The sequence below is a fragment of the Panthera uncia genome (genome assembly GCF_023721935.1).
Source record: "Panthera uncia isolate 11264 chromosome B2 unlocalized genomic scaffold, Puncia_PCG_1.0 HiC_scaffold_24, whole genome shotgun sequence".
Classification (NCBI taxonomy): Eukaryota; Metazoa; Chordata; class Mammalia; order Carnivora; family Felidae; genus Panthera; species Panthera uncia.
Window position 1 is genome coordinate 69,816,323 of NW_026057580.1, and position 13,592 is coordinate 69,829,914.

General features: G+C 45.8%; 1 protein-coding gene across 11 annotated transcripts in view; it reads right to left on the bottom strand.

The window, feature by feature from the left end:
• FYN (FYN proto-oncogene, Src family tyrosine kinase) overlaps positions 1–13,592 on the bottom strand; it is a 211,614-nt gene that overhangs the window by 14,007 nt on the left and 184,015 nt on the right. The window lies entirely within an intron of this gene.

Genomic DNA, 13,592 nt, shown 5'->3' on the forward strand with positions numbered 1-13,592 from the left:
TTTCAAAGAGCAGTCTTGCCTCAGTGACTATCTTAGGAGTCTGATTTCTCAAGACCAAGCAGCAAATTCATGCCAGTCAGGAGAATCTTTTCTTTGAAATTTCTCTGATCATTAAAAGAATCTTCTCTCCAATCTAAAAGGAAGGCTGTTCTTTATAAGGCCAGTTGTGTGTATGGGGAATTAAAATTGATTCGGCAGCCTGTGCGCTCACGTATTAGGCTCAGCAATTATAAAGCAGTTCTAGATATCTCATTGAACAAACTGAAAGAAAAACACAAGGAATTTTTGTTACTGATATAAACACAATTGTATGTTAAAAGCATGTTAATTTTACATAGGAGCTCCTACAAAAACCATACAAAGGCTGACAGAATCAGAAATTTTTGTGGTATCTTCTATGAAAAGTCACAATGTGCAAAAGTGGCAAATAATTAAAATCTTTAAATTAGTATGGTTTTAATAACCAGAGGTATGATAAATTACAGCAATTAGATTTTTGTTTTAAACACAGTACATGATAACATCTTTAGCAAATCTGCCCTGGCATTTTCTGGCAATATAATTTTCCTCTCCATCTCTTTTATGCCAGTGTGAAATGAAATTAAAAAAAAAATCCTACTATTTCATTATGTGGCATCTCACATTTACACTGGAGCAGAGAAGTTATTCTATGGTTTTCTTTTCCTTTTATGCATGGAGTTATTTTTAATTAGCTGTGTTTCTCAAGCATAATTATTTCTATCTTTCCTTAAGTGCTGCATGATTCCACACAAGGCCTGGTATTCTCTGAACAGTCATTTTGTTTTTAAAGTTTCTTTCAAAGCGTTCTTCTGTGTGAGAACCTACCCTCGAGCATTCTGTTCACGCAGCTTTGGACTCTGAGCCGCTGGGATTAATGTGATAGATTTTCTTCAGTGTCGAGAACAGACTTTGCCCTGGACCAAACCTCAGCTGGAGTTCTCTTATTTCAGAGAATTAAAGGTATATTAAATTCATTCCTATTTAAACTATCTCTTGAGCCAAATGGCTTGGAAATCTATGTCCATCTCTAAAAGCAAAAAGAACTTTTTTTTCTCCCTTGTGCAGATACGACTCCTGTAAATAAAATGACAAACAAAAGGAGCCTTTCTTCCCTTCTTGGAATCATTCAACATTCGTGAAGGTGTGTATGATGCTAACAGTAAACCGCTCAAAATTTGGATAAAGTCACTTTGGATTTTCTGAGAGAAGATTTCATAATGTGAGCTTGAAAAAAAAACCAAACCCAAATGTCAATATATCAGCCATTTGTGCTAGTCGGCTTTGTTGTTTTCTCATTACATCATCTACAGCAAGAATTGTAATATGTAAACCTTCAACAAGTAGGTTCAGACAAAGGCTGTAATCGATCTCTGATAGGAAACCATTTGTGGATATGTGCTTTGAGACTTAGTAGCAGGGGCTTACGTAAATAAACTTATTTTGCATTAGTTTTCTTTCTGAGATAAGCAATATGTTTAGTTACACCTACTACATTTTGGAAGAAAAAGAAAGAATATCTTTGTCCAATTTCTCCTACTTCTTTTCAATCTTAAAATAGCAGCCACTGTTGACAAAATGAGCTTCTCTAAAGACAACTCGTATTTTCCTTTTCAAGGCAGACAAAAGGTTAATAAATTAAAGCAGCGATGATCTGTTAGTCATTAACTATGGTTTCAACAAAAGAACTGATTGATGTTCGCTCTTTTACTCAACTCATTACCTCTATTTCCGCTCACCTTGGTTTCCCACCTCCTGAGGGTACAGATGTAGTCCCCAATTGGGGAGAATTCAACCCCCGGTTTGTGGCAGTGGTGGGTTGGGGAGGGTATCTCTAAGGAGATGCAGCCCCAAATGGGAGAGAGTTCAACCCGGGGTTTGTGGTGGGTGGGGGCGTGGGAGTGTCTCTATCCAGGCAGGCTGCATGTTGCAGACCCCGGCCTATGAGAACAGCATTGCTGGGGCTGTCTGGAATACCACCTACACAATCCCACAGGCGGCCTTGCTGGGGGCTGTGGTAGGCTCTCTCCTCAGGTGAAGTCAAGAAAGCTCAGAAACCTGGAAGGAATTCCCAATCTCCTGGGTATAAACACTGCCTTTCCCTTGAAAATAAAGTTCTGACAGGCAGAAAGTCAAGATCAAAGACGTCTTCTAAGCAGTATGGATTTGTAGGAAAAAGGAGACAGTGTCCAGAGGCCTATACAATGATGAACTTGGCTCTGTTATGTAACCAGCTGATTCGCTCTTCTTGAAATTCTCCTGTTTGGGAGCAGGATTCAGATGCCAATGCAATTTCCTTTCCTTTGCGTTTTATTCGAATAGCAAACTATGGCAGGTAGGATAATCTGTGTCACTGGGATCACGTAACACTCTGTGAACTTGTTCAATGTTTAGATGCACTAAAAAATATAGGAATTATCATTCATCATTGCCCTAGTTTCTACTTCTTACTGAATTTACTCTAACAGTTTAGGATTCTTTTAAGCCAACACACAAAACGGTGCATGTAATATATATGTGTGTAATGCATGGACTTGAAACGCCTTTTCCACTGAGTGTTTCCTAGGCAGTGTCTGCAGATTTTGTACCTCTTAGGATAAAGCCCTTGCTGAAAGTCTGACCTGGTGTGCCACTGGGGCCCATGTCCTGGAACCACCTTCTGGGTAGGATGTCTTTGCACTTTTGCCATTTACCTTCCTGCAATCGTGGTGAGGACCGGTGAGCCTCATGCTGAGCCATCAGGCACCTACATCTCAATCCTGTTTCTCTAAATTCTGTTGAGATGTGAACCGACTGGTCATGAGCTCGGTGTGACAACAGGGGATTGGACTCCCTCTCTTGGCTTCCACCTCTCTCGTGACCCCAATGTCACCTGCGTTTGTATCACCTGCTGGGCCCTCCCTCTTGAATTCCTGACCTGTATATCGGATTCTCTCCCCAGCCTCTCCACTGGGAGGCCTCAAAGGGCCTTTCAATGCAACATCCCAAATTTACCTTTCCCCACGGTTTGCCTTGTCAACCGCCTAGCTGATGAGACCAGAATGCCGCAAGGCCCCCTCATTCAGATGCTGCGTATATCTGCCCATCGCCATACATTTTCCCTGAGTCCTCTTCCACCTCTGCTGCTTCACCACTTTTCATGTTGAGTCCATTTCACTCCGGAGAGTGTGTCTGTGTGCCTTCACTACCCCTACTCTGGTCTGTGCCTGCTCGCTCACCTGTCTGGACTCCTGCAATGGCCTTCCCATTGGGCCCACATTTACAGTCTGGCCCCTCTTCCCTATCTGTCCAGCCTCTTCTTGTTATCCTGGGCCTCCTGCTCCTCCCTATCTCCAACCTGTCCATTGCCCCTCTCTGATGGTTTCTGCCTGCTGCAGGGCCACGGGGCAGGCTGTTCCCTTTGCCGACGTCCCTCTCCCGTGGCGAACTCTTGCTCCTTTGCTCTTAGCCTAAGTGTTATTTGCACAGGGAACCTCCACCTGAACACTAAGACTGGGGTAGGTTCCCTGGTGCTGTGCTGCCAGAGCGTCTTGTTCTTTGTGGCTGCTACTTTTCAAGGGCAAATGAATACTTTTGAAGTATGCCTCTCCCAACAGATAGAGACTGTCCTTGAGGGCAGGAGCAGGTCTTTCCGGATGGCCACCTTATCTCTAGTACTGAGCCCAGTGCCCGGTGCCCAGAAGAAACTAAAGAGGTGGTGAATGAGTAATTGGACAGATGCTTAGCCCTCCCAGCCTTCCTTTCCAGCCTGAACTGCCACAGCTCCTTACTTATTATTAGCTCCCTGCTCTCTGGAGGGTCCTCTCCTTGTCCTCAGTGACCAGTGTCACTGTCTGTCTCCATCTGGATGCCCTTATAAGGGTCTAACAACTGCCGACTACTGTAGAAAAGCATCTGTCACAAACTAATGACACTTAGAAACACCCGGAAAAACCTGTGTTTTTAGTGCCAAATGAAGCGTGGAGCGAATCTGTCTCAGACGGAGGGAACCCCAGACTTTGCTCTGTGAGGAGCAGGGGGTCTAGATCCCTGGAGTTGCAACTCGGGGTGGGGATTATATCAGCAAAAAGACAAGGTAGCCAGGGGCCTTGGGAGCGTTCACAGCAAAACGCAGTGGAACATCTTTTTCCGAAAAGACTGAACAGGAAAGCGGGTAACCGGACGCCAATCGCTCACACTCACAGGTCCTGGTCTTCCTTATGTAAAATCAGGTTAAGAGTCTTCCGGGCTTTAGGTATGAGGAAGGAGAGGGTTGTGGATTTATTCGGTTATCAAAGTTGGACCACAAAATAACATCGAAACCCCACTAGTGCTGGCTGGTTTTGTCTTCTCTTGTTTCCTACCATGAGCACTTCTGAGTTCTTCCCCTGTGGCCGGCACTGTACCTAGTGCCAGGGAGCCACCAGTGAGCTCAACCCCTGGCTCTCATGGAGCATGCGGCTTAGTCCGGGAAGGAGACAAAATAAACGAGTGGCCGTGATATATGTCAGATGGTGACAAATGCTATAAAGAATGATAGAATGGGCTACAAGGACAGATTTTACGGGGCTCTGCAAGGCCCACTAAGGACGTTGGGTCCCATCCTAAGTGTGATGAGAAGCCACTGGGGCTTGTGAGCAGAACATGATGACATCCCACCTCACTGTTTCTCCTTGTCTTTCAAATGTAGCAGACAACAGAGCATTACCTCGAGAACGATTTACGATGAGAAAGAATGTGAAGAGCATTTCGACTTTTCAAAACTCTCAAGAAGCATCATGACATTTCGAGGCCCATGGGCATCTATCAGCAATCAGTATCGGATTAAGTTATATTTCTGTTGTCACCTCTGACATCATATTTAACTAGTGGCTCTGGTCACATTTGTGCTATTTTTAGCACACTTTTCAGGTTTGAATAATACCAATAATCTCAGCAACAAAGGAGTAAAATAGCATACTGCAAAACTGCAAAGCTCAAACATTTTTATGGGAAATGAATTACTTATCTTTTCTGAGTTTATTCTTCCCCGATGTCCCTCCTTCCTTCCCAAGCCTTTCTTGTGTCTCTGCTTTAGGCTCTTCTTCATACTTCATTTTCTTTTTTTATTTTTTAAGTTTATTTATTTTGAGAGTGCAAATTGGGGAGGGGCAGAGAGAGAGGGAGACACAGAATTCGAAGCAGGCTCTGCACTGTCAGCGAGGAGCCCCATGCAGGGTTCAGACTCATGAACCGTGAGATCAAGAGTCAGACACGTAACCGACCGCGCCACCCAGGTGCCCCCATCCTCGTTTTCTAATGGCCTCGGTGTTGTGGACTCCTCCCACCCTGTTTACTCCCTTGGGGAACAAACACAGGTTCTCATGACTTCTGCTGCCCATCATCTCTGTATGAACAGGGCTGGAAATACTACATAGACTGTTTCTCCTCGGAAGTCCCAGTTTTTGATTCGCAAATGTCTAAGGGACAAAGCCTCTAGGGTGTCTCACCTTTATCTCAAATGTGGCAACTAACTATGAATCTAAATTCATCATTTTACCAATTCATCTTACTATGCATAAGATATTTTATTATAAAGGATATTCTTGTATTAGGTAAAAAATTTTACTAAAAGACTGACCTGACTTAAAAAGTTTATTCTCACTATAATATTTTAGGATGCAAATGGAGTATCTTTTTTTTCCCTCCTACTATCCCTTTTCTGGGGGTCACATCATCATCCTGCCAGGCTGCAAAGCAGAAAAAACCTGAAAGCCAGCTGGGACTTCTCCCTTTCCTTAAACCTCTGAGCTAATCCATCACCAAGGTTTCTTTTTTTTCTTTCTTTTTTTTTTTTTTTTTAAGTAATCTCTATGCATAACATGGGGCTTGAGCTCATGAGTCACATGCTCTACCAACTGAGCCCGCCAGGCACCCCATATCACCAAGGCTTCCTGTTTTCTTCTTTGACATGTCTCTCAAATTTTCTCTTTCTTATTTAAGCTCTTTGCTGAAATCTGTCTTGGGTCCTCATCCCTCTGATCAGTCCTCCTGTCATGGTGCCCTGCCTTTGGATCACTGTCCTTTCAACGAGTCACTTAAACCAATGAGTTCATAACCTTCTCCTCCCCAACCTCATTGTGCGCCCCCCCCCCCCCCCAATTGCATGAAGGCAAACTCCTCCACCTGTTTTTCATACCCATGTTATCTGTTCCACTTTGGCTCTTGCTACCCCAAACCCATCTTCTAGTCTGGTTTGCTTTCTCGGAACCTATACCCTGCACTTGGCATAATCATACCTGTTTCTTGTTAGCTTTTTCTAAACATCTCCTCTCCTTCCACCTGCATAGCTGAAGCCTACTCATCTCAAGTCCCACCTTCTTCATAAAGTCACCTGTGATTACGCCAGCCTTCAGTGATCTCTCCCATGCACTTGGAGCCGATGCTATGAGTAACGGTTTAATGCTTGACAGTAATATCCACCATAATGGCTAAACATACTGAGGGCTTGCTAAGTGTCAGGCATCACGCTAAGTGCTTTACATGCAGGAGGTGCATACCAGTAACAGTCCTGTTTTCCAGATGAGAAAACTAAACAGAAAGGTAAAATGAGATGCCAAAGGACATGTGGAAATGGTGAACTGCGATTTGAACCAGGGAGCCTGGCTCCAGAGCCCGAGTGCTTAAACACTATACACCGTGCGGCTGTGTCCACGTCTCCAGCATGTCTTTCTGCTAGTTCTGCATGGGTTATTTTTTTATCTCCTTAAATAGAATGTAAACCCTGGGAGGTCAGAGACCATGTTTTATACTTAGATTCCTCGACAGGACCTTGCCTAAGGCTAGTTAAAGAGCAACTGCTCAACAAATCTTTATCTGGCTAAAGGGTCAACCTAGCAATATATCTAACACTGTGACGGCCAAAGAAATTCTCTTCCTTTACACAGATTCAAATCAAACCCAAACAAGAGAAGAGTAAATACACGGCAGTGTAGCAAACTAATAGTTGTTTCCACCCTTAGTGTTATAGGAATAAAATCATCCTTACCATACTCTAGGACAGTCTGAGCGGATGCTCTTGGTGTGTAAGTGAAAACAGGAAGGCCAGCTAAACTCATTATGTCAGGATGGCGCATCCTAACCCCGGGCTCCATTCCAGTTAATGACGGTCCTATATCCCTAGTGGTCAGGCAGTCTATTTTCTTTGTCTCAGATAGAAATAGTTCTTACTTGATTTGGTTACTTACTATACTGTATGCATCTTCAAGCATTAAGATGACGGCAGTGGCATTAGAAATGTTCAAATGAAGATGGCAGAGACTTCTGCTCCCAAGTCTACCTCCTGCACTAAGTGTATGTAAGCTGGCCAGGGATCAGGGAGAAAATGCTTTTCAGTGACAATGCAAAGGGGCCCACCCGTGGGCTGCGCTGGGATTGAGGGGTCATTTGTGGAAGGCCCAGGGTGGCCATTTACGAAAGCAGTTTCTGAGTCAGCGTATCCGGGCTTGCACATTCAATTTACTGGGTGACCACTTAAAACCTCCACCAGTCTCAGTCTCCATGGCTGTAAATCGGGACAATGATAACCTCATGAGGTTGTGGTGAGAATTATAAACAATGTAAGGGGTTCAGCACAGCATCTGGTGCCTGAATAAATGCCAGCTATTATTTTATTTGGACAGTAATGTAAAGGCACTGAGTTGCATCAGGTTAGCCAAAGCTCTCCAAACTTTAAGAGAGGAAAAGAGGATGAAGAAAACGCAGTGTGCTCATCAATCAATTACTGAGAACTTACTGAGCCTCCAGTTAGTCCCTAGTGCAGTGGGAGGGGCTCCTGAGACAACCAAGCATGGGTCACCTCCTGCCGTAGGCCTTTCTAGGCAGCCAGGGAGACAGAGCTCACAGGCAAATCCAACAGAGAGCTAAACAGACTGTGGTGCTGGCTTTGGGAGAAAGAGGGCTCAGGAGAGAGGGAAAGAATGCACAGAGAATGGGGTCTCTGGGTAGAGGTGGCCACGCTGAAATGCTGCAGTGTGCCCCATGTTGCTCCCTGGGAGAGGCTCAGCTCAGGGGCCAGGACAGGCCTGGGTGGGGCCCAGCTCACATTATTGGCTCTTGGTGGAGAGTTGGACTGTTAAGCCATGCCCGCCCACCCCCCCCCCACCCCCCCCACTGATTCCATAGCCCGGTTTCAGAAAATTTCCCCTCTGGCTAAAAAACTGGGCCAAGGTAGAAAAGGCAAAGCCAGTGTGGAATAAAAGCAGCCAAATCCTTCCTGCAGAGAATACGTTGGTGCCCTAATAGTGTTTTCAAGGGGAAAAGGCATTAGCTTCAACCACAGACACCGTTTTTCTGAACCAAAGATCCATCCAGGGTCTTCTTTAATTATGAAGTCACAAGCTCTGCAAATTATGGCATTCAACATTAAATAATATTCAGTACTTCAACTTTAAAGTTACCCTGAGGGATAACGGAAAAGAAATCACAAATCATGCCAGTAACAGGAAGCTGATTACATTGGTGGGGAGGGGTTACAAGGCAGGACTAGGACAGGATATCCTGTAGGAGAGGTGAAATCAAAGCTGACCCGACCTGGAACTCAGTGGTTATTCAAACAAAACAAGGATTTCAAATCCAATAAAACTGGGCAAAGCCAAAACTCAAGATTTTTCATACTAGGCCAAAGGAATGACTTTCAAATTTCCCAAACGTGTCTGGAGTAATACAACTGTGTGTTTTCCAGTTATTCCTGCTGACACACGCTGTTGAAATTTCTACTATAGATTCATAAGGTCTTATCACCATGTTTTAAAAGTAAAAGTAAAGGAGAAGTAAAGGGTACAATGAATTCATATGATGTGCCCTCTGCAATGCATATAGTGAGCAGGGAATTTGAGAAGGAAGGAGGTAAGGAGGAGGGAGGGGGGAGTGCTGTCCCATTAGGGGTGTGGGTGGAGGAAGAAGCAGTTCGGCCCAGGAAGACACGCATCAAGGGCCAGGGGCAGCGCTGGAACATACCACAGAGACAAGGCTTGGCTGGCTGGGCACAGATCCAAAGTCTGGTGTGGCTGCCTCCACGGAAGGGATATTCAGGCTAAGAGGGGTGAGGAGAGTCCCGAGGGAAGCCCCAAATGGAGGACCAGACAGAGAAGGGGTACAATCAGAACAACTAGACAGGGGGGAGCAAATCCAGCCTCCAGAGAGATTGGGTTTGAGGTTGCTGCCAGGGCAGGAGTCCTGGCATCTCGGAGTTGAGGAAGGAAGGGCGGGCGGCTAGATGGACTGGGAAGGACAGCAGAGCCTTGTGCGGAGGAGAACAGGACGCAGGCTGTGACAGTTCTTTTGCCATCTGGGGGGGGGGGGGGGGGAGCCAGCAGGGGAGGGGAGGGCACTCTGGCTGCTTGTCTCCCCACCACCCTCCTCCCAGTGGGGACCAGTGGCAACCCAGGATAATGCTCACTGGGGGCACAAGAGAATGAAATTCACTGGCCTCTCCTGAAATCACGGGCATTTGGTCCTCTTACTCTCAGGAAGGAAATCTAAGACCCATCCAGAAGACTCTGCTTAAAGTACAGACCGGGCTGGGCCGGCTTGTGGAAGTGGTTATCTTGGGTAGAACTGAGGAAAGAAGGAACCTTGCTAGCTATTCTAGAACACCAAAGCTCTGAGTAATTCCAATGATCCTTCCAGCTTTCTGAGAGCCAAATGAGAAGAAGCATCAGAATAAAAATTCTGACTCACAATTCCCATAGGACGGACACTACCTTTGTGGACTTTTACGCGGAATGAAAGACAAGAAAGCTGTGTGTAGGGCTCTGGAACCACCTCTATGCTGCTGTTCAGGGTGGTGAGAACTCGGACCTAAGTAAGAAACACATGTCTGGGATGCAGCTGAACCCAGAAATCATTCCAGGAATCCAGCTACCTCCAGAAGGGGCAGTGGGCCTGGTTCAGTCTGACATCATTGCTGCAAAGGCTGTGTGCCTTCCTTCAGCGGGAAGAAACGGAGGCTTCACAATGTGGGGCAGTTTTCATCTGCACTGCCTGTCCCTGATTATCCAGATGATGCAAATGAAGGAGTTCCTTCTGCCAGCAAAGCAAGATGAGGAAGCCAAGTGACATTTTTGATGTTTGATGGCAGTCTGCAGTTCCTATTTACACACTTTAAAATCACAGAGGGTGACCATCTGCTTCCTTCTTGCTGATTACTAAGAAACGTGGGATGCAGAGACCAAGGACATGCTCTTGACCATTTAGAAACAACCGCCAAATTGCTCTGCCCAAGACAGCACAAAGGGGAAAGACACCCACACGGAATACAACATGTGACTGCCCAGTGCGGAGAACGAGGACAGATATTGAGGGGAGCGGGCTCAGTGATCAGGGCCTATCGGGGTCCCATCTGTTCCCCGCCCCCCCCCCCCCCCCCCGGGACTGTCAGGGAGTAGAAGGAGTGAGAGCACCCCCTTCCTGCAGTTTTAATCTTGAAGGAGAGTCCAGAGTAGGCAAGGGTGCGTTAAAGTGCCTTTCTTTTCACTGTAATCTTTGGCTTTCCGCAAGTCCTTTCTATGAGGAAAATGGACGGTCAGATCCGTCTCCCTTTCCCGGGCAGAATGACCCACGGTGGCTCCGCAGATAAACAAAGCACCCCTCTCGGAAATGCCGGAAGCCCTGGGCTGTAAGCGGCAGAATACAAATGAAGCGCTTTCCTGCCTAGTGACAGAAATGTACCAAACTAGGCAGAACCGGCTCGGTGCAGGCAGCAGGGGTGGGGGTGGGGGGCTCGGCGGGGAGGGCTGGCTCTGACCCGGCTGAGGGCCGGACGTTCTGCCCGGAGGTGCCCCAGGCTCTCCCCAGACAGCCCCTCGGGACAGCCCGTAAACTCCGGGGGCGGGGGCGGGAGGGTCAGTCCAAACAAACAAGTTTCCTGCACAGTCCTTAAAACAATGGCTGCTTTGGAAAGGGTTTGCTTTTCGTCAAAGGATGGTTTGCTCCTCTCGTCTGGGAAGAATTAGATTAAATTCAGTGATTAAAAGGGTTCCCCGCCCACCTCCCCTTCCCTGACATTTGCCGTTCAGGTCACAGCACACTGTGTGGGAATTGCAATGCTGTTGTTGACGGAGAACAAGAAACGCATGTGCCGACGGGGGCAGAGGGAGGGCATCTCATGGCGAGATCAGCCTTGATGTGCCACTGGATTACAGAGGCCTCAGATGAGGCTGATTAATAATTCTGCAGGAGCCCTTGAGCTGGAAAGCTGGTGTTCTGAGTCTGATAATCCCCAGTCATTGTGATACAAAGGAAGGACAGAAATTGAATTCACAGTTCTGAATTGTGAAATTCAAAATTTGAAAGAAACAGGGATCTGCTTCTTCCTGACTGTGTTTGTCAACCTAGCTGCCTCCTTGTTTGTGTTGAATGGCTACTGTGCTTTTTGAATCCAAAATCTGATTATATTTAATTAGTACAGGCATCTGGGATTTCTAATACACAAAGAGTTATTAAAGTAACAAATCTTTCTAAAATATGTTCACCATGAAAGAATGTGTTAATTTATGCAGTAACAATTTTTTAACATGAAATAATTAACATGAAAACTGCAACAATTATGAATTCTTCGCAGTCTAATTTATATGTGAATTTTCCTCCAGATAATAATCTATTCAACTTAAACCCGCAATACTGGGAGCATTTGAACAGACGCATTTTTCTTCTTCTATTTAATACACAAACCTAAACTCACAGCATGTCTTACACAAAGTCACGAAAGCCCCGGTTTCTACATACATCCCAAAGATCCAAAGATTAAATTGCCTTGACATTAGCTTCCTCAACAATGATCCTGTCATTAACTTACACCTTAAAAAAAACACCACCACAAAAAACCAAGACACGGAGCAATTCTATATTCCTGTCTTTGTGATGATTCAAATCAGGAGAGGAGAGGGCTAAATAGGCAGGCGACCTGGCTGGGAGCGGTTAGGGAAAGATCAAGTGGGTGTGTGTGCTGCATGTGATATGTGTGCCTGAGTGAGGCATGGGTATGAGGAGGACGGAGGGAGGGAGGGGCAGGCAGACACACACACACACACACACACACACACACACACACACACAGCTACTATCAACCCACTGGATCAATAGTAGTGATATTACTATCACTACTAGTAACTACAACTATACAACTATCAGCTTAGCATTTTGCTTTGTGCTAAGTGCTTTTTATGTATTAAGCCATACAATTCTGTGATGTAGATAACTATTATTATCCCTGTTTTCAGAGGAGGGAATGAAGGCTCAGAGAGGTTAGGTAACTTGTCAAGGTTTACAGTTAATTAGCAGCAATGCTAGGATTCACACCAAGATCATTTGATTTCATGGGCTATGTGTGTTTTGTTTTGTTAATTTTAGACAGTGCAAGCTGGGGAGGAGCAGACAGAGAGGGACGTTGGGAGGGAGGGAGGGAGGGAGGGAGAGAGAGAATGAGAATGAGAATGAGAATGAGAATGAGAATGAGAGAGAGAGAGAGAGAGAGAGAGAATATCTTAAGCAGGCTTCACACTCAGCGCAGAACCCCACACGGGGCTCCATCCCAGGACCCTGGGATCATGACCTGAGCCCAAATCGAGAGTTGGATGTTCAACCAACTGAGCCACCCAGGTGCCCCAACATTCGTTGCGCTCTTAACAATCCAGTTCCTCCTATCTTTGGGAGGGCGTGTGTGTGTGTGTGTGTGTGTGTGTGTGTGTGTAGAAGGAAATCGGTCTGGCTATCCAGAAAGACATAAAGCTAAGTGCTTCCAGGAGCAGCAGGAAGGAGTGAATAATAACAACAGCTTCTTCTCTATTCTTCTCTAATTCTCATGACCTCCTGAAAGGTGACCAATACCAACCCGACTTCAGGATGTGAAAGCTGAGCCTCACTGAGGCTAGAGCTTATGCAAAAATCCATGAGCAGGAAAGGGCAGAGCCCGGATCTGAACACAGACCATCTAGCTCAAAGTTCTGGTGCTTCCCATTACCCCAAAGACAATCTGTGCAGGGAGTGCTAATGTAGCAAACCATCCTCTCCGGAGTGTCCTGCTGTCACCACAGGATCTGATTTCCAGAGAGCCGTGTCCCGCTCTCAGAAAGCAGGAGAGCATGTGAAGAGTATGGAGTGGTGACAGTGATTTGGGCTATTTTCACTCTTGTACACGAGTATCTATTAAATACCTACTATTGCTCTGCGCTGTTCTTCGGGCCAAATCACCTCTACAAGGAAGCAGCAACACTGGGGTCCATAGGTACTTGGGAGAATTGCCACAACAGTGCTTGTCCACGTATGTGTGTGAACGTGCAAATGCAAACACAACCATCCGAGACACTGCAGAGAACGCCCATTAGATACTCAGGTTTGACAAGATTAAAAACAACAGAGGCAGCATGGAGGCAGGGACAGTTCTCAGCAGAGAAGGCAAATAGGAGAAAAAGGAAAGTCGGTGGGGGCCCTTGGGGCATGTAGGTGATACTAAGTGCTGACTGCCTAGATAGACCTGGCTATAAAATAAGGAACTAATTTTTTTTTCCTCTTAGAAGATAGATTCTTCTTTATTGATTACTAGCAGTCTTTTTCCT